The 22,102-nt window shown below is 40.2% G+C and overlaps 1 protein-coding gene across 7 annotated transcripts in view; it reads right to left on the bottom strand.

Moving 5' to 3' along the window:
- The window catches only part of dlgap4b (discs, large (Drosophila) homolog-associated protein 4b), a 143,029-nt gene extending 120,927 nt beyond the window's left edge, over window positions 1-22,102 (bottom strand). For all 7 annotated transcript variants that reach the window (XM_054783324.1, XM_054783330.1, XM_054783327.1 and 4 more), the window contains exons 1-3: window positions 22,025-22,102; window positions 21,395-21,467; window positions 708-1,058 (exon numbers count right to left, since the gene is read on the bottom strand). The gene's annotated coding sequence lies outside the window, so the exon portion shown is untranslated. The remainder of the gene's footprint in view (window positions 1-707; window positions 1,059-21,394; window positions 21,468-22,024) is intronic.

Here is a 22,102-nt window from a genome sequence, read left to right on the forward strand (position 1 = left end):
TACCCGGAGACAACATGCAAACTCCACACAGAGATGCCTAACGGAGATTCGAACCCAGATCTTCCCGATCTCATGACTGTGTGGCCAACATGCTAACCACTCAGCCCCCATTGTAAATTCTTACTTTTCAAAATTTACAAATTTACAATGGAGGGCCAATTAAAAAAAGATATATATAGCTGTGTCAAGCCATTCTAATTGATTGTTTTTTGTTGGGTTGTTGTAAACAACTGCAAGTTTATAAAGAATGCAGATCAAGGGTTTACAATGAGCGACTGTAAGGGATATTGTGTCAACATTAGATATCATATACTACTAGAAATAATTGCACTCCCCAAAATAATTAAAAATGTATATCTGCCAACATCATAAAAACATCGGTTGTCATTGTTGTAATTCATTCCTTCATATTCCTACAACATTTGGTATTAATCTAAGTAGCAGTATGCTTATTACTGTGTTGGTGGTTGCATTGGTGAAAAACCACATTGCATCATAGTGTAGATATTTTTGCATCATGACTAAATAGTATCACAAATTTCAGTTCTACATTACTGCAAACTACAACCACAATAATAAAAAAAACACTGTATTGATATTGTCATTCAAAACTGAGCGTTATTATCTTTCTTATTATATTTAACAGGCATTTGAACGCAACGTTTTCTCCTGTAATTATTTGCGCTTGAATGTAACAACTGTTTTACCTCGGCTGGAAGCGTCCTCAGATCCACTGGAGCGAAGACGACGACTTCAAGCAGCTTTTTTATCCTCGTACTGCAAATAACTTCCCTAGAGGCTGTGTCCAAGACGTGCTGGCACAATGATGAACGGCGGCCGCTTTTATGGCGAAAACCGGCATTTGTCCTTTACTCCTCCGCTGAGTTTCTGAGAGGTAAGAAGCGAGACCGGCGCTCCACAACGGACTCTTCTTCCATTAGCCACCTCACCGGAGACGGAGAGGTAAATGTGTGCTTTGGATGGAGAGAGAGGAGAGGAGAGGAGAGGAGGGCTGCCTCTGTCTGTCTCTGTGGATGCTGCTGCAACCTAATAACGAACTATACAGAGCGAGAGAGAGAGAGAAAGAGAGAGAGGATAGAGAGACCTTTAACAAAAAAATTATTGGCGCCATTTCCGGTTAAAGTCAAACTCGTATGTATGCTAATTCATTTCATGTTTTTCTTTTACAATTCAGCCACTTTATACTTAAATTAAAATGTATGGTTATGCATATGAGCAAAAAAATCCAAGTGATCCTCTAGGGCAGAGGTGGGCAAACTGCAACCCACGTGCCACATGAGGCCCTCCAAACGTCTTAATCAGGCTCACCTGGCATTTTCAAATTACTTTTTATTAGGGCTGTCAAATGATTAAAAAATTTAATCAGATTAATCACAGTTTTCATATTAATTAATCATGTTTAAACACCATGTCACACTATTTTACCTTATATTACCTTATCATATTATCATGTCACCTTATCATTTTCCCATGCATTTTAAACTAGCAAAGAGTACATTTGGAATACAGGAAATGAACAAATGTATTGCAATTGATGAGAAACGGACGTGGGGTAGGATTAAATAAGATTTGCTTCTTCCTACTCCTTTTTGTACATGTGGAACAGTAAATTGTACTATGTGATGTATTCCAATGTAACTTGTATGCATGTTCAAAATAAATTAAACTATTACCATTATCTTGTCTGAAATCTGCAGTTTTTACTGCATTTAACTGAAAGAAAGATAAATGACAGGCCAGGATTATACATATTTGTATGTATTAACAGCGCCAAATTCACTTATAATATAAATCAAGTCAAGAAATGGCCCACGTGTATGAAAATCTATTTACCTAACACTGATTTATTTAATGGAAGAATATTTGAATCAGACTTTAAAGGTGTTGTCATGGGCAATGAGGAGTTGCGTTCAAAGACACCACATCATTTAAGTTCAATTGAGATGTTTTGAGTGAATTTTCTGGGATTTCCCAGCACACTTAACTTCAGCAAATTGTACTTTTGCATTAAGAGTTACAAGGTGAGTGATAAGAATATCCACTTATTGATTTTCATTGCATTTCTGTTTATTTAGACCACACATACACTCATAATAAAGATGTTGTTGTGATGTTCTGAGTGTCAGTGAACTTCTCGCGCGCTTTCTCGAAGTGGTTTTGCAATGAATGGACTAGAGACGTGTTTGTTTGGAGTAGGATACATATATGGTGTTTGAATTGCATTGTGTTGATGTGTCTTATGGGTCAGACACTGTGTGACTCTGTGGGGAGCCACGCTGTGCCGCTGTCTGTCATCATAACAAAGATTTTAGAATAACTGTTTGCATTGATGTTTTTTGATGGAATTAATAATTGAGAGCCTTAATATAAGTTAAATTAATTATCGATTAATCTAATAATTGAGTGAGTGATTACAAGTCGTTTATAGAAATAGTGCTTTATTAAATAATTACTTGAATGAATGAACTGTTTGAAGCATGTCATAGGTCAAACAGAAATAGTACGAGCTCACACGTGGTACAATCAGCGAAGGCCACGCCGTACCAGAAGCTAGATAAGGGGCACAAAAACATAGTCTAAAGTTAAGCCTTGAGACAGATGGGGAGAAGCGTGTGCTGTTTGTGCAGGAAAAGTGTTTTCGAGTCAGTGAAGGTTCCCACTATCACCTGCTTGCGTCACACAGCTTCGTCTGTAGCTGCAGTGTGGTATCCGAGTAGACTCCGCCTTCCCCTATGTTTCAAGTCACACTTAGTTTCTAGAGCTGTACACCCCTTAGCACTTACCCTTTATCCCTTGATTTAAGGAGAACTGGGACACCACTTGATTCTCGTGAATGCGCAAAAGACTTTTGCGCATTTTTGCAGACTTTTTAATGTCACAAAATGACGATGCGCAAACGGGATGAAATTGACATTATATCGTCTTTTATACACAACAGGCACAAAGAAAGTATTCAATCGTGTAGCAAATGACACACACAGTTAGCGAGTGCACACTTGCTAGTGCCCCACCTGTCCCCACTGGGACAAAAAGACGGAATGACTGACAGGAGGGTTCACTCACTCCATTCATTCCGCGATAGAACCAACACGCCCAGGTGTTGAGACAAATGCACCGAGTGAAACCTCGTCATCCAGCTTGTGTGGCAGAGAGAGAGGAGGAAAACAACCATACAGTATATCGCCATTATATCGAGGCCAGCAAAATGATTGACTTCATTTCTATTACCGTGTGATTAATTGATTTATTGATTATCGTGATGCAAAAACTACACAACTGTTACCATAAAACCTGTGACAGACCTACCAAGCAAGAACCCTTTACATTTCGTGCAAATTCAGATGAAAATGTATTCAAATGTGTATTTTGTTTGTCGTACAGTGTGTTTTAAGGGAGGTGTGATATTTACATATACAGTGCATACCTGTCTGTATAGATTACTTTCCTATAGATTCCTAACCAACTGTGTTGAGTGAGTACTCATCAAGTGTGCCACGGGAAATTATTCATTTTCACTTAATGTGTCCAAAATGATTATTTATTTACTACAAATAATATCTTCCATTCAATGGCAGGAGGTGCATAATTAACCTGAGCATCCACTTGTTGCATACAACATGTTAGTTTGGTGGTGTGCCGTGAGATTTTTCTCAATAAAGGTTGGGAAACACTTAAATTATACTGGGTGATGTCAGAGTTGACAAAGATGATACCCATCTGTTCTTGTCAGGCTGCTCTCTCTCACTGCAACTCTTGTCCCCGTCTGCTTTAAAATCTTCATGACATGCCAACAACACTCTGAAACAGAGAATTATATCCAGGCCCATAGACAGCTCTCTGCGCAGCCTAACTAGGGCAGCCACTGCCCTTGTTCTTGCTGCCTACCTTTCTTTTATCATGCCAGGCCATCTCAATTCACTTTGGGACAGACTAAAGATGAGCTCCGATTAGTGTCATTGTGCTCCGATCATTGCCCCTAACTAGGCCGCTTGACAGCATATACAGGAAACATTCGTCTATGGACTAGAAAAGACAGCGAGGTATGTAAAGTGTACCGCAGTACCAACTAGATTTAGTCAAGTGAATGCAGCCAAACGACTGCAGGTGCATTTCTGTTTTATAGGCCTGTTTCCTCCTGTCACATTTGATCTCGCTCATCCCTGCAAGGTGAAGGCCAGGGAGAAAACACAAGCATTTCTCTGAATGGCGCCATTTACTTTGATGTTCCACATATATTCACTCAGGCAACTTCACTCGCATGTTCCAAAGCCATCACTCTCTCTGTCTAAATCAAATACCCGGCCAGCATTTTGGTGTTACACTGGTTGTGATGACTCCTTATGGAGTCAGTAGCTTCAGGTGAGAGGCAAGGACACTTAACACAGCTGAACACTTCATATTTCTTTTCCTTCCTTTGACACTATCTTGATCAATCTCGATAGAGAAGTAGCTAGCCTGATGGAAATGTCTGGAAGTGCCTTGTATTCAGATCATGTATGCTGCAACACGAATCCTGCAGATAAGCCCGGCTCGTTCTGCATTTGAATCAAAGCGTCTCTCTCGGCCCCTCTTCAGGCAGCATCTGTGCTGTGTGACAGTGGGATATGATGGAGGACTGACTGCTTAATTCAGAGGGAAGGTGTGTCTGTGTATTAGAAGGGGTTAAATGTACACAGAACACGCACACGACTGTATTCACAAGTGATCAAATAATTTAATAAGCTTACCTGTGTTCCTACATTATTTGCTTTACACAACTGATGTTCAATACTAGATCAGTAGAAAAGAAATTCAGAGAAGGACATTACAATGGGTGTACTGTGCAGTGCTATACAGTTTCACAGAGTCATAAAAAATACTAGTATGGTTTCTGATGGGATGCTGGCACTCTGTAACAATGACTGGGTGGCATAAACATCGGCATGACAGTGGCCTGGGCTAATTAATGCAATGTTTATGCATATAATTCCTGCACCTGCATGATCTACTTCTCTGACAACATGGATTAACAACATGCGGCTGGAAATAAAATAACAGGCACAGCAGCTCATTAACCATGAAAACAAAGTTACAAAAGTGACTCAGTATCTACTGTAAATGCAGTCAAATTTCGTTTTTTGTACACCCCAGTTTGCATAGCATTCAGTTTTTGTCAAAAATGATTGCCAAAATTGTGCCTCGATTTTCATACACTGTCTTCGTTGTAACATACAAGTAACATGTTGGCTTTTCCTCTCCGTGGAAGGACGACAGTGACAAGCACCATCCACGCCCCGAACCCTTCAGGATGAAGCAATTGCTGCAAGCGCCTCCATATATGACATTTCTCTGTATTTTATTGTCTAGAAGCTAGGCAGGGCTTGCGCAGTAAGCCGAGAAGAGGCAGCTTCATCTTAGGTTTCAGAAAATGTGCAAACTGAGCATTTTTTATTAAAGAAATGTGAAAAACATTTGGGATCATACAGACAATACATTTAGAATATAGTTATGGACAAATATTGATATTTATTTTATGGTATCATTCTTCATTTTTAATTTTTTTATAATGACAGATGAGCCAGAGCCTCATTTCCTATGCCTGACTGCATGTCGCTGAACTGGAATTATTATTCCCTGAGGTCTTGCCTATCAATAAGATCATGTATTTCAAACAGATGGCTACGCAGCTATTCTTGATTTATTTTGGGTATGTCATTCAGGCAACGCATATCTTTAAAACGTCTATGGTTCTCGCAGCTTACCGGTAATAAAAGTCCACAGATCAACATGCCTGTTTCTTTCTGTTAAACGTTACAATGGGAACAGCCTGTCCACCTGTGTCAGCTGCAAAGTGTTTTTCTCTACAGGTAATTGGATTTCAAATGTGGTGCTTCCCTGGAAGTGGTAGGGACATGGTCAAGCAATGAGCACACTACTCACAGATGAACTTAGCTGTGGAAATTGAACCATGGTTCCTTTGCTTTAGGAACAATCAAGCTGGAATGTCATCTCAACATTCAGAAAGGTGCAAAAGGCTTCATCATCTGTCTTGGTTATGCATCAGAAACATGGGCACATTAGTACAGTAGCCCACATAAGCTAAAGTCATTTTAAAAAGCTTATTTTCATGAATCTTTCACACATAACGAACAATCAGCACATTGCACCAGCACCTTACAGCGAGTGCAAGTTGAAAGTCACACTATACCACAGCGTGTTTTCTGCAGTGAGATGTTTGTGGTATATGTACAAGTAGTATTATCAAAACCTCTCACGAGTGGTACAAACAGGCTCGGAATGCGTCTTTATTTTTTTCTGTCAGCATCACAAGTGCTGCACTTGGTGGTAAATAAATCCGTTTTTGGTGCAGGTGTTTTACTTGATCGGCAATTGCCTGCAAACTCTTTCACAATGTATCACAATGTATCCAAATAGATGACGGTGTTTTTGAAAACACCTTGAAAAAAGTCTTAAAAGTACAGCTTGAAAATTGTCTCAAAGGTTGGGCAACTTTGCAAAAAGGAAGAGTTGTCATGCTAAATTGAAGATACAGCTGGTCCTTGTGTTACGATGTTCCGTGGTTATGAACGCGGTCCCATAACTTATTAGTGCTTTCCAAAAAGAAAAAGTGAAGAAGTTACATGCACGCGGGGGAATATGGAAGCAGAGTAATATGTAGTTGTGCGTTGCCATTTCAATTTGACCTCCATTATGTCTCCCAAGCGTGAGGCAGACTCTTCTGGAGACATCAACATTGGCTGCAAACGCTGCGATCATCAACAAGGATAAAGATGGGATTCTTGAACATGTGAAAGGATCTGCTCCTATGAAATGGACAATGATAACCTAGCAGGGTATTGATCTAATTAACGTCTACTACGTTACACTCTTCTGCACTCTGTGTGTATGCTAGTGGCCCCGCCTCCACCCACCGAGGCACAGAGACCATATGACTGACAAAATGGCTCACTCCATTCATGTCGTTGTTCTAAGGAACCCTCTTCCCGCCTGTTTGGAGGTGAGAGACAAGGAAAACAGGCACGTATGTACATGGCAATATATTGAGGCCAGCAAAACGATCAAGTTCATTTTCATTTATTGTGTGCTTAATTTATTTATTATCGTCCCCAGCCTAGTGCCCACGTGACTTTTTTTTCACGTTTTAATCTCGCGAGATCTTGTGACATCCCTATTTTTTGGTCATGCGACGCATATGTGCAATTTTTGTTGCTACAAAACTCATAGATTTTGTAGTTTGCACATGTTGTATATTTGCATGGTGTCACACTACCTGCTGTAACTCAGACTGAGCCCCAGATACCAATCCAGAAAAGTCTGTGGTCCCTTTTTATTGCCTTGAAAACGGTCAGAATACAGCATTTCTGTGCTCATTATATAAATAATGAGCAATGAGCAAGGAGGGAATTGGCAAAAAAATGGTCCAAAAGACTTGTTTAAACTGTGCTGTTCAAATTGACACAGTTGCATGTGAGCCAATTTCAACCGTAAACATATGCATGCCGCGTTCATATTTGAACAATTATAAACTCACTGACCGAGTGGTTAGCATTTTGGCCTCAGTGTCCAGAGAGTCAGGGTTTGAATTTTGAATTTCTCCTCTATGTGGAGTGTGCATGTTCTCCAAGGTACGTGCATGCATGAATATTCCCGGCTTCCTCCCACATCCTAAAAACATGTAAGTTAGTTTAATTAGACACTCTAAATTGTCCATCAGTATGAATGTGAGTGTCAATGGTTGTTTGTCTATACGTGCCCTGTGATTGGCTGGTGACCAGCCCAGGGTGTACCCCACCTTTCGCCTGAAGTTAGCTGGGATAAGCTTCACCTCACCCATCACCCTAATGAGGACATGTGGTATAGACAATAGATGGATGGATAAACTCACTATCTTCCAAAGCTGCCGCTAATATAATGACTTTGCCATTCAAAGCTGCTGTGTCTCTCAGGGCTGCTTTGTGCTGATTCTGGATTCTGGTTTTAGCCAGAGTTCTTTGTGATCCCTGGAGAGAATGTGAGCAAATGCGACTTGAAGCCAATGACAGGATCACAAAGGAATTTACAGGCCCTTGAGAAAAGCTGTTGGCAGAGAGAGGAGGTTACTGCCTCAGTCAAAACCAGGAGAGCTTTTAAACTGTATCGTGCTCCATTGTACATCTAAATGGAATTGGGCGCGATGTCTTTGTTTAGTCTGATAAAATGTTGTATTCGGCACAAATAAATACCCTATGTATTACGATTTGAGATAAACATAATGGGAAATGACACAGCATACTGTATCATTATAGTAGATTATGAATTGTACTCTATCCTGTGAGAAACCATTTTTCCGCCTCTATAGCTCAGCTACAAAGGGCAATTTCCAGTTTCAATCAAAGCAAATGGGAACAAACAGCAGATCATTTGTAAGAATAATTTTATTACAACAGTCACTAAACCAATTTCCCTCCTGCGGTGCTGTGAACAAAATTACCCGCCAAGTTTAATGTAACTAGTTTTATTTGTGCTGAGGTATCACTTCTGCCACCATGATCTATTTTTCTCTACAACATATTGCACAATTTATCTTCCAGCGCTGTATCGCTACATCTGTAAATGGCTTTCCATGCGACTTCAGTAAGCAACCATTTCAATTTCTTTGGTAACGAAACTGCAGTGGCCTTGTTACCACACAGACTGACAATAAACCCAACGCTGTGAATATATCTACAGTAATAAGCTATTCTGAACACTTGAATTCAACAAAGTGGGTCCAACCTGCACAATCATCTGCATCTCTGACATTTGCTGACAAGATAGCTTTGACACCAAAAAAAGAGGACCGACCTATGATAGGCTCCTCATGAAATTGTGTGAACAGCAGGCAAAGGACTATCAGCTCCTGAAATGCTGCATAAAACCTTGTTGACCTTTCTAGTTCTATTTATTTATTTATTTCAGGAATTGTCCAGAAATTAAACATGTTAACACAATTTCATGATGTACTATTCATCGTATCACCCACACAGGAAAACCACTATACTATACTGATTTCCCTGCTAAAAGATGCCCTAATTGTAAAGAACATGCATTTGCATGATGATCAGCATGCAAGATGTGGCAAAACGTCACTGCCCGATCCATTTTGTAGTTACAAAATAATGATAAAATAATTAATAATGTAATTTTGAAAACTAGTTACTGCCCGTGGAAGAACACATTATGTGCGGATTACCGCCCATGCGTACAGCGGGTTCTTCTGGTAGCAGTGCGCCGGAGAAAAGTAAAGCCACGACCGTGGAAGTGAAAATGAACATAATAAAAAGCTGAGTAGAAATGCCCACCAGTATTGGCCGCACGTTTGGTCTCAACACTCCACTGTCGCGATCATCATTAAGGTTAAAGACCGTATTGTAAGTCGAGGTCGATCAACAAAGAGACTACTGTCCATGCCAAAACAACATGAGCAAACCCAATTGTCCTCTCTGCATGCAGCCGTCCTCCTCGGCCCGCATCCGTGCACACACTGACAGGACTCAGCCTGTCATGTTCACGGCCTCACAGACAGTCGGAAATCACAAAACTCTTTAACACGCCAGGTCACTATAGTATCCTCGAGCATGTTAAAGGATCTGTTCCTCTGAAAGTGACAGTAATAACTAAGCAGCATAGTGGTCTTACTATTGAGATGGAAAAGTTGCTAATGCTTTGGCTGGAAGTCCAGACTCAACGCTCCTCCTGCCTCCTTTATTTCCTCCTCCTAATAAACCACAGGGAAAAAGGTAAGATATTGTTTTCTCTTTTTTATTACAATATCATTATATATCATATTTCATTTAATTCTTGTCTTAATGTATTTTACATACTTCATGTATTCTGTGTACAGTGTGAGAGTCTTAAGTCATAATTTAGGTATGAGTTTTTTAAGAGTTTTTATACTTCTGCTGTTGCTGTTTGGTGTTTGTCGAGCGGATGATTGAAGTCTTTTCAGTAATAAGGAAGAAGCAATTCATTTTACTTTTTTTTTTTTAACAAAGAGCCTCAGTAGTGTGTAGAAGAACCATACACAGCCACAACGGCCTGGTCACACAGTGCTGTGGGGTGACATTCCACTCTAAGTTGTTACTCTATCGATGCCGTTATCAGTGTTTCCCCCATTTTCTACACACTTTGACCCTGCCTTCTGTATGCAAAATCTGGCCAAACATTCCACCTGTTCTGCCTCCAGTTCCGGTGTTGCCGACGCCATGAGCCCGGATATTGGCTGTGTTCCTTACAAATTGGGCGTTTTTAAAAAATGAAAATAAACAGGCCTTCCAGTGGTATAAAATGTATCGTAAAAATAATTGTTTTGATGCAGAAATTATCTACCAAACATGTTTGTTTTATGTTTACATATTGGAATGGAAAAAAGGGAATTTGTGTAACGAGAAGCTTCAAAAGATGAAAACCTGTTGTCGAGTCTATACTGGTGTCAACATATGGTGACATGCAACATGCATTCATTCCAAGGAAGGTCTTCATATCACACATCATTAGTCAAACCCTTCCATTGCTTCTATTTAAAACACGCCCTTGAGCCAGTGGCCAATGTAACACAGCCACAGATGGTTCCTTAATGCTAGCATGGGCATTTAGAGATGACGGGGGGAGAAAATGAAATCAGTCAAATGGAAGCAACTGAAGGAGCTTTGTAGTGCGGTAGAGGTAGTGACTGAAAGATGAGCCTTCCTGCACGGAGATGCCATGACGACATTCTGAGGCCCATTGATGTGTTGTTCGTCTACAACTATCACCTCATGTTGCAGCAGGATAATGCATGGCCCCATGTTGGAGGGATCTGTAGTTCTTGCAAGGCCAGCATACTCACTGAACATGTCACCTACTGACCAATGGTGGTCACACCAGATACTGGTTTTCGGACCCACCCGGAACACCCCACCAATACAGTTAAACTGCACATTTTGTATTGGCCTTTTATTATGGTAATCCTAAGGCATACTTGTGCAATAATAATGTGGTCTAATTAGCATCATGATATGCCACACCTGAAAGGTGGATGAAATCTGAATTATGAACGCTCACTAGCACAGATTTAGTCGATTTGTGAACAAAATTTGACAGACATAGGGCTTTTGTGTAGACAGAAAACATCTTTTGATCTTTGAGTTCAGCTCATGAAAAACAGGAGCATAAGTAAAAGTGTTTAAACTTTTGTTGAGTATATATTCACTTCCAACAAATACAATGTGAATGCCTTGAAGACAGTGACACAGTTGCTAAACTGGGATAATTCTACCCTACACCAACTCGGTGTGATATGGCATGCTGGTCACCATAACACTGACACACATGAACAGTATGACCTTTTACTGTACTATATGTGTCCGCCTGGATATATGCCCTGTTAGCCAGGCTCATACATACACATACGCTATGAAAATAATGCAGGACATCATATGGACCTGCAGGCTCTTACAGACTTCAGTGCACATTGGCCATGCCACCTCCTGTCTACTTGTGTTAATGCTAAACATAGCATGCATACTGTGCACTATACCCATTATCACCCGTCTCAAACTGACTTGTATGTTCGCATTCCCTGTTTTTTTTTCCATTTTGACCTCAACATGACCGTGGAGCCACTTTACTGTAAAGAACATATCCACCCAGTTTTTCATCCTGCCAAAGGCACTAATTTCACGCAATGAGCAGGCAAGAGGCCAAACTAAGAGCTTGTAAAAGTGACGGCTTTGAAACTGTTTGGAGGAAACTCACTCCAGGGTCCCTGGCTTGCTCCACAAATACATACCTGTACATACAATACAATCCCATTTACCTGAGTACTGTGTGTTTGGCCATTTTGGTTGGCAAACCCTAAATTTTAGGGTTTAGCCAGGTTTTTGCAGTAGTATTGCACAAAAAGGATGTACGTAACTGCTGGAGGGCACCGTGACTTGATCCAGAAATGGTCTGAAATTACATTTTTGGCCAAGTTTTGTAATTGTTTCAGCATTGCCTCAAATTACACCCCCTTCAGGCACGCTTGGCATTGCCTGTCTTAGTACACTTGGCTTTCTGGTTCAATAGAGAAATTGCATAATATTCTGTTTTTCCCAGTCGTTTTTGGCTGTTTCAAATGAATGGTGACATCAAACTAGACAAACAACCTGAATATCATATTTATATATATTTTTAAAAAGCCCCCAAAGTATAATCTTTCTTTGCAGATTATACAGTATAATCTTTTATAATCTTTTCTATTGTAGAAGCTCTGAGATCGAACACAAAGCCCTCCAGGATGTTGATCTTCCTCTGATTTCAAAAGACCATAATTTCCGGTGGATAAGCAGCTACTTTTTTCTTAAACTTTAAACCCTGCGGCTTATACAGTGGTGCAGCTAATTTATGGCCATGTTCTTATCTCGTGACTTATCCTATCTTTCGCGTATACTTAAGTACTACTACGAAACGTGCCGCTCGCAAATCAGCGAGGAGATGGTGAGGAAACTCTTTCTATGGCAGGAGCCAATCATGAGCTACAGGGGATCTCACAACGAGCTTGTCAACCCATCAGAAATTGCAGGAGGTCATTACTCAATATAACAGTCTGACTCACGGTGTCATCTTAGATAGAAGGCTAAAATCATCACACTGCATCTCCACACTCAAAAGGTAGGTAAGAAATATAGAAGTACCAATACGAGTTTAGAATAAGAAACAACAACTATTGTACCAGCTTTCCATCATGCATTGCTTCCCAACAAATCAGTTCATTGAATTGCAATCCTCTGGTGGACACAGACAGCTGAATGAATCATTGCAGCGCCCCGGCAGCCATGGCCAATGAAATGCTTTGCTGGGAAGAAATGCATGACGGGAAACTGTTAAAATAATTCTATTTTAATTATTGTAAACTCACATTGGTACTTGTATTGTATATTTCTTACCTACCTTTTTGCTGTTAAGTTGCTGTGTGATGACTTTAGCATTCTTTCTAAGATTACACCGTGAGTCAGATTGTTATACTGAGTAATGACTTCTTGCAATTTCTGATGGGTTTGACATGACTGGCTCCTGTCACATAAAGAGCTACCTGGTCCTCACAAACTAGTGCGTGCCACAATATGCCATTTTATGACATGGACATCTGGAAGCTGATACTCCGGTGTGGCTCATATCTGTACATATCAGTTTTCCCCTGTAAATTTAGCGGCTTATACAGTGGAAATTACAGTATATTATATTGGACCAAGAGGACAGTACACTATAAAGAATGCGTCGTCTAGGCTGAAACATTTCAAAGACATACATTTAATGTTACCAACAGAAGTAATTGAGCAGAAACTGAACTTTTATTTCGAGCCAAGAATGGCATTGCATGCTGTTTCCCCAAAAGTGATGATCATATGGGAGACATTTATGTTCATGGAGCTATGTGTTTGTAGGAACAACATGAGTGTCAGGTTGCCTCTGGGCCCTTTTGCACTGAAGAAATGCACATTGTGCTTTAAATAACAAGGGGGTTTAAATGTTTGAAACGCATCTCAGTGGTGCAGTGTTGCTTGGGTCACCATTTATTGAGCAATTGTTTTGTAAGCACAACACCAAACTTCACTGTGCTGTTGCTAATGAAAGCACTGTGTTGTTGTTATGTTACTTATGAATAACATTGTTCATAAGTTTAAAACAACTAATGAAAGAGCACATTTTAAAAAGTCAAACTTCTACTCCTGAACCGCTGCACTCAAGAGTGTTAACATTTGGCAAAACAAGCACCCCTACCATGTTGCCTGTGCCATTATTATTTTCACAAAAAGACCACATGATGGTGCTGTTGTTATACCCCAGAATTTACTTGAAATTTCTCCCACAGCCGAATGCACTGTACAAAACACCCACTGTAACCGCCATCAAGCAAAATGTGTACTGATTATAAAACTTTGAGGATATCAGTATTACATGTATGGTAGCATGTCTTCTGGAGGATTTTTCGTATAACCCACAGGGCAGTAATTCTCAACTGGTGGGTCGGGACTAAAAAGTGGGTCCATTCTGGGTCAGTCGCAGACAGCTAGTCAAAAATTATGCATAATAATATTTAATATACAACCAATGTCTGACTTGTTTTTGTTCTTATTTTGAAGTAAAATTTAGCCATATTCTAGTCATCTTCCTCTTTGATGTATACTCACTGCAGTTATAAATGAAATATCTGATTTTGTGGTCTTATTTGATGTAATTCTGATATTTGATTTTAATTTATGCATCATGTTCATGCATGCAATTATCATGTTTCTCTTTTTCTTAACGACATGTATTTAAAAATCCTTTAAAATGTAATTTGGGCATGTAATTATGTGTACTAACGTTGAAAAAGATGTGATTTAAATAAATAAAAAGTGGATCGCGACTTAATGACTATTGCAAAATGTGGATCCCTGGTTGAGACCATTTGAGAAGCCCTGCCGTAAGGTTTGCCACAAATGTACAGTCACGTGAAAGAAATATTCACAGACTATGTATTATTCAATGTTGGTTTTATTGTGCGGTTTTGTGTAAAATGTAATTCGCTGAATAAACCAACTATTGAACAAGGAGACTTTGTGAGACAAGTCACACTGAGCATTGCCTGTTTGGTGTGCTTGTTTCATATCCTTGTATCATGACGAAATGAGGCATTTGTTTATATTTTTGGAACTTAGCAAACAAGTGTAACATCCTTAAAATAGACCATGTTCACTTGAATTCTTGAGAAACGTAGAACCTGATATTTAAATAGAAGCACAGATTTGTTTTCTGTCAATCAAGGTAATCACCCAAAAATAGCAATCAAAAGCAATTATTTTAACTGCAAAAGTTCAACCATGTATCACAATTGGCCACTGACATTGAGGTGTGTTTGAGTGATTATTGCTGTAGTACATTATTATCTCACAAAAAACCTTTGGATGTCTATGAGCAAACATGAATTGTTCATGTGTCACCAGTCTGGTGCTGCTCTGCTGCCCTCTGCTCTTTTCTTGTTGCAGCACACTGCCGACCTGAGCTCATGCACACCTGTATGCAATCAAGCCATGAGTACTTAATGCCTGCTTGAGTGTTTGTTCCTTGCCAGTTTGTCTTCCCATGTTTGCTCATGTTACCTTGTACCCTTGTACCCTTGTACTCTGGTCAACCCTGACTTGCTTCCTGTGAGTACCTTGTACTTCCTGTTGACGTTTTTGCAACAGTGATTCCTTGTTTGTACTTTGCTCCTGCTAGTTTTGTTGCAGTGATTTTTGGTTTGTGTTTTTGTATTTTTCCTGCTCTCCGTGTGTGCAGCGCTTTTCGTTCCTTTGTACTTTGTCTATTTCTGTTTTTTCCCATGGCTAGGCCCGGAGGTTTTTGTTCGGATTTACCCTGTGGACATTTTGTTATTGTCAGTTATTATGTCCGTTATTTTGTACCTATTTGTTAACACGGAAACGCGCGTCTCTCTGCATTTCGGGATTCTGCCAAACGGCTACACGCCGTCCGTGACATCATGTTTGTTAAAGAGTACTGGCTTTGTCCTTCTGATTTACATTGTATGTATTAGATTGGGTAGGTGTGCCTAATCTTGTATTCAGGAAGGTACAGTATAGCTAACTGATAAGCAGACTTTTGAAGAGCTAATGTAAATGAATGAGAAAACATTTGTTATAGTTCTTCTTTGGTGGCAGCCATGCTTTTGTGGATCTCTTATCCATGTAAGGAGAGTTATGCACTGTACACCAATACACACCAATAGGTCTTCTTGTGCTTTGAAGTCAGGAGATGATCTATAGATGCAAAACACTGCTTTTGTCCTGATCAAATTCAAAGCAGGGGCCTCAATATAGAGAAATCGTGACATCTAGTGGTCACATGTCTATTCTGCAACTAGTTGAATGGGACGAGCTGAGGACCGCGATCCACAGAGGCATCTAAAACAAGCAACTACATGAATAATTGGCATCCAATGCACTGGAATTATTATAAATTATGTATTAAATTATTATGAAATCACTTAAATCCTGCTGACCAAAAAGATGGTGTACTTAAATACAGACCTATATCTCTAAAAGTGATTTTCATTTCTAGAATTTCTTGAGGGAAGACCGCTGCGACGCGAAAGAACATTGCAACGGTTTCCGCGCATGTAAACACTGCAACACATACACAACAAAGGCCAAGCGGCAGTGATACGAATGGAGAAAAAACAGTGTGGCCATCATCTTCATGCTATTTTGTGGCCATTTGTCATGATATAAAGTCTGAATTGAACAGTTATAATAAAAAAAACTACTTGACCCTTTGGTGAGCTATTCAAAATCATCTGGCAAGCTAGGGGACCCCTGTGATGGTATCACCATCATAATGTGTTTATGTTCATTACCGGTAAACTACGACACACAAATAGTGTTTTGAGGACGAGACATAATTACTAGAATGACAACAAGAGAGCAAAGTTGTTCAATTACACTTGAAAAAGTTGGTACATGCCACATCCACTTGTAGCTTCCTTGTGGGACAAAAACTAGCTCTGAACTAACCGCATTGCTTGTTTGTTTTAAAAACAAAATGTCACTCTGGTGTCTGAACACCAGAAGCTAGATGTATAACTTTAGCTAGCTAACTGCTGCCAATGTAAGATACCACCAGTAAAAGCTAGGCAAAGCCTGTAACCAAAGATGCAGGACAAGTCGGACGGCAATATGTTTGCTAAGGGAGTGATCGAACACACTGGCATCAATTGGCGTAGCCTGTGGAAAGTGGTCAAACTGTTTTGCAGAATTGTTTTGATTCTCGCGGCAATTCGGGACCAAGTGCATCCCTTGCCGGCTCAACACAGGTGTTGGCAAAGCCTACGTGACACAGCAGACATATAGGGTTTGTCGCAGTGCGACAATCTTCTTTTGCGATCAGCTTAGCCATTTATTGGCAAATCCCGATCACGTTTTTTTCCTTGGTGTAAGGAACCAATAGAAGGAGGGTGTTGGCTGCCCACTCTTACTGTATTTAAGGCCTAGGCTACCAGCACTTATTAGTTCGCTGACGAAGCTCTTCGGATGAGGAGCGAAACGTCCGACACCTTCTTCACAGAAGTACAGATGACGTCTCAAGAAGCCTTTCCCTCGTTTTTTTTTTTTTTTTTACGGAAGTCAACCAGTACTGATCGGTGGCCGATCGATGGGAGCATTGCTAGTAGGGAGGAGCCAGATACTCGTTTTAGACAAGTACCCATTAAGGATAATGCCTTTTTGCAGAGTACCAACATGAAACGAGTACAGCTTGTCATTATCGTAATCGTGATGAAGGAAAATCCTCAATGGGTAACTATTGATGTATTCACGCTTTGTGGTTGGCCAGTCACACACAGCGACCGGACCTCCGTAGCCAACTTGTATCGTTACGTACGCGGTGCTTTTGACAAGAGAGAGCAGAAAACGGCTCGTGTCGCGTTGGTCTCTGCCTCCCCTCCGGACGGGTTTTTTTAAGATGTCCCTCAGCTTAGTTCGTATCTAAAGTTACTTGGTAAACTTGTTTTGTTACGTACGTGTTGCGTCATTCACTGCCGGTGGTTTTTTTTTTTTTTTTTTTTTTTCTCTCGTCTGCTTGCTTCTAATTTGGCTGGTGACATAAAGTCAGTTGAAAAACTTTGCTCGTAGTACTGAACGCAGTGCTTTTGAAAAAACTACAGTTAACAAGGCTGACAGATTATTTCCCTGTTTGCCATCACTGGATGTTTGCATGAATCACCAACTTCACACAGATCATTTAAAAATAACTCTTACAGAATCTTACAGAAAAAGTCTTACAGATCACTTGCACACATACACAGTACACATATATCTGAATAATAACCACATATAGCAACTTCTGATCAAGCTATGCCAATTTCAGACTTAAAATAATGTACTGATTTAAGCCCCACCCATTTTTGGTGAAACCACACCCAATTGCGGTGTATGCCCCGCCCACTCTTAGTACAGATATGGATACTGACACTTTAGATGGGTGAACAGATACAGATAGTGGTGTACTTGCTCATCCCTAATCCCTAGTTAATTAGTTTCTTCTATTCAACCCGTGATAATTTTGCTCAGTTACTGGCCTAGATAGAAAGAACATTTCTGTGGTTCAGCTTCTCTCTGTCTTGTCAACTCCTGGGACTTCAACACGTGCTTCTTATATCGTATGACCCACCGAGGTTTCAAACTCTCGCAATATGTGGTTCTCAGGAAAACACATCATGACCAAAACGGGACCAAACAAAACATGTGGAACTGTTCAGCGTGTCAGCCCTTTCAGCATTTTAACATGTGAGTGTAATCGGGGTCACATTTAACCAGCTTGCCAGACATGGAAAAAAAAAATATCCAAATATATAATTGGAAGAACAATTGCTCATTCAGATGTGCGCATTGTGTAATGATCAGCTATTATGATGATTGATGTGAAATCACGAAACCACAGAGAACACAAAGTTCTCCTTCTGGAAGAAGTTCTGACTTTGGCAATTCATTGTTGTGTCAACTGTGTTCAGCAGTGTGCAGGACATGTTTTTATATTTGATTCTCCACAGCCAGTCTGATAAGCGCTTACACACAATCAGTACCGCATACAGACAGCTTATATCCTACAGTACATTGCTGCTGACTGAGATTTACTGTGCAAGCACATTGTGCTCTAAAAAGATTGAAGATTTGTATTGTGGTTTTATGCTAAACAGGATTTCACGGCATAATATCATGAAAAGGGATAACCTAGACGATGCTTCACTAGAAGCATCAACAACGAGGGTATGCATTCACTGTAAAGGATGGCTTGCCAACAACATCATTTTATGCCATCGTTTTCTTGTTCATCATCAACTGAAGCCAAATGAGTCACGTCAACAAAACCGAGCAATATGGTTTAAGCGCTTTTTTACTTTTACGACTAATAAAATGACGTAAGCATGATGTGGGGGGGGGGGGGGGGGGATTTAAAAGAAGGATGGTTTTACAATTCCAAGGAAGTCAAACATTTGGGAACATGTAAAAAGTCACGCGGCATCACTCCAATCTGGCACGCTGATTTTACTGCACCTGAATAAACAATAAATGCTAAGCACAATCACACACTGTTGTGAGGTTGTATTTGCTGAGGCATGCTCGCATTAACCATCAAAGCCACATGCCGTACTGCAACAATCAACTTCATTCATGCGCTGTAACCATAACTACAACTTGTCTAAACATGAAACTAATATTAATACTGACCCAAAAATGTGGCCCAGAAATTCAAGACCACACACACAGGAGCACAAGCACGCACACAATGTCAGTCCCAGAGACCCTGCAGGAATGTCGCCAAATGGATAGCCTTTTTTTTTCTCCCCCTCAGAGTGACACGCAACTCAAAACAAGCCTTAAGTCCTCTCTTGAAAGACTCAGGAATATCTCATGCAAGAGAACATCTGCGGTGGAGACAGATGCCTCCGTTTGGTTAAGGTCGTTTATACAAGCAAACATCCAGATCACAAGCTCATCTTGAAAGGTTGCGTCGCTCAGGAAGTGATGTCACAGCGACAGATCTGCACGCTGATAAAGCCTGAGAAAGTCCAACAAGCCCTGCGTTGATTAGTGACCTCTTTCATTCTGTCACATAAGAACAGGAGTGATTATTCACACATTCATCACTAAGCCGGCACACTATGTCATGAAGCCCCTCACATGTGCTGAAAGTGTTTGGATGTGTTCCAGGAGAAAGAAAGAAAAGCCACATTAGTCACCAAAGTGAAAGTTGGTCCCTCCTTGTGATAACAAAAACAACCTGCAACTCACAAAGTGAATATAGGCTTGTGAGTCAGAGAGGTAGTTTGTGTTTTCCCATACTTTTAGAATGAGATTAGTGTGAGTGTTCACGATGAGTCATGGTGTATAGACTCAGCAGAGGTTCTGTGCGCCAGTGTTGGTCTGAAGTAAATCACAAAGGGGTCCGGTTTGCTCCCACTCACATGGATTTGGGGGCAGGAAGGGGGATATGTCTGCATTTCAGTGTCTGCAAGTGTGTTGTTGTACAGTATGTGCTTATGTCTACACATTATTTAAGGAACCGCGGCATGTTTATACGGCTGCTTAATGAACCCACTTGGGTGTGTTCTTCAAACTTCCTGGCTTGTGCAGTCTCACTCTCTATCTCTGTGTACATTTCCCTGTCTGGGTTGCTCTGTGTGTGTACCTATGTGTGTTTATGTCTGCATATTTTGAGTGCGCCATATCAAATCTCCAACATCACTGAGTCACAAGACACAGAGCAGCTCCCCATCTCTTTGTTGCTTTAGATGGACAGCCCATCTGGTTTCCATGAAAGGGGGATCAAAACAGAGACAACCCGCTGTGGCTCACTTTCATCCTTCCCATCAGCAACTTTACTGTCATAATTCTGGTCGAGAAACAGACTCAATGGGTCTGGACCTTGACAATGAGAAAAAACTATACAAACAGCAAGGAGAAACCATTTTTTCTCATAAATCAGCAAGTAAGTCTAAGTGATGTATCACCAAATTGTTAACATGTTTACATGACTGCCCTTCTCACATTGCAGTAATGCGTGAACACTCATGCAGAGTTCAGACACTGTATCAGCACCAAATTGTAAGCATTGGTTTGGCTTTTCTCATTTAGAATCACGTAATTAAGTGATGGAAGTTCATTTGTGATGTTATATCAAAAGTGCAAAAAATCCCATCTTAACAAGTTCATCGCTTGGCTCAGTAGTTTTTGTGTCCCTCGCCACATTGCGATTTGAATTTCCTGGCTTCACTCTATCATGGTTTTTCCTAAATATATTCATTAATAAATCACGTTGTTTAGTCAAAAAATATACATAGTTAAGCAAATGTTTGCCTAAATTAATCCTTTTCAAGCATAAAATTGTCTCAATGAACTCAAATACAAAAGACACTAGTAGTATTCTACCCTGGTCACAAGGTGTCAGTAGTGTTACCGCAATGCTCGGTGAGACACACAAGGATCCTAACTGATCAGAACAACAGGCTTTTATTGCATGTTTGAATTATCGCACAACAGGCACAATAATCCTTAATAAAAACACGGGCTACTTTTGCGGCTGTTACCGTTACAAAGCTGAAACTCAACTCTGAAACCCCGACGTCAGTTCATTCAGGTTCCTTAGGGAGCACATTTATCGTATCTTATTTATGTCTTAAATGGCTTATTTACTCTTATTTTGTCTACTATATTGGGTATTACGAGTGTAAAGGTGAATGTAGGGGTGTCATGTCTAGAGAGCTCTAATAATGCTAAAAAATGTATTTAGAAAGTTGTAAACAGCTTTTTTATGCTCTAACTATGGAAATATTCAATTTCTAAATAAGAAAACTTACCTCATGGAAATTTGCTTATCACGGTTGGGGTCTGGAACCAATTAACCCCGACAAACGAGGGATTACTGTAATCCTGTTCAATAACAGAAACATGTGGCAATTAATTTAAAACCTCCTTGGTGGAGATAACAGTAGTTGATATTAGTAACTGAGCTCAAAACAGGAAACTAATAACTTTTTTTTATGGCTGAAGTCAGCACTGCAGTGTAAACAACAGAAGGAAACAATAAGTCTGCAACCAAAGAAATGTCAGCACAGAATCTTGAACAACAGCACAATAGAGTAACTGAAACAATAGGAAGGAAGACTGAATATAAATGTTTTAAGTTTGAACATAAGTGCGCTACAAAAGGGGACGCCGTATTTAAAAGGGGTATGGGGCCAATGTTTACGTTTTGCGTAATAATTCGGTTTAGCGTTACTCCAGGATGTAAGGACGGTTAGGGGAGGTAGTTGAGGCATAGCCTCACTTGTCATGATGAAAAAAAAATGGCGCCTTAATGGCTAACTACACATCATGGCAAGCCACTCTCTATTATGATGACAGACGGCAGCACAGTTAAGCTCCCCTCAGTCACTCAGTGCCTGACCCTCTTTTTTTACCTCAGGTCAGAATAAATTCATCCTAACCTGCAACGGCAGTGCAATTCCAACACCGTATGTTTCTCCTGCTCCAAACAAACATGTCTGCAGTCCATTCATTACAAC

Source organism: Dunckerocampus dactyliophorus, chromosome 8, assembly GCF_027744805.1.
Source record: "Dunckerocampus dactyliophorus isolate RoL2022-P2 chromosome 8, RoL_Ddac_1.1, whole genome shotgun sequence".
NCBI lineage: Eukaryota > Metazoa > Chordata > Actinopteri > Syngnathiformes > Syngnathidae > Dunckerocampus > Dunckerocampus dactyliophorus.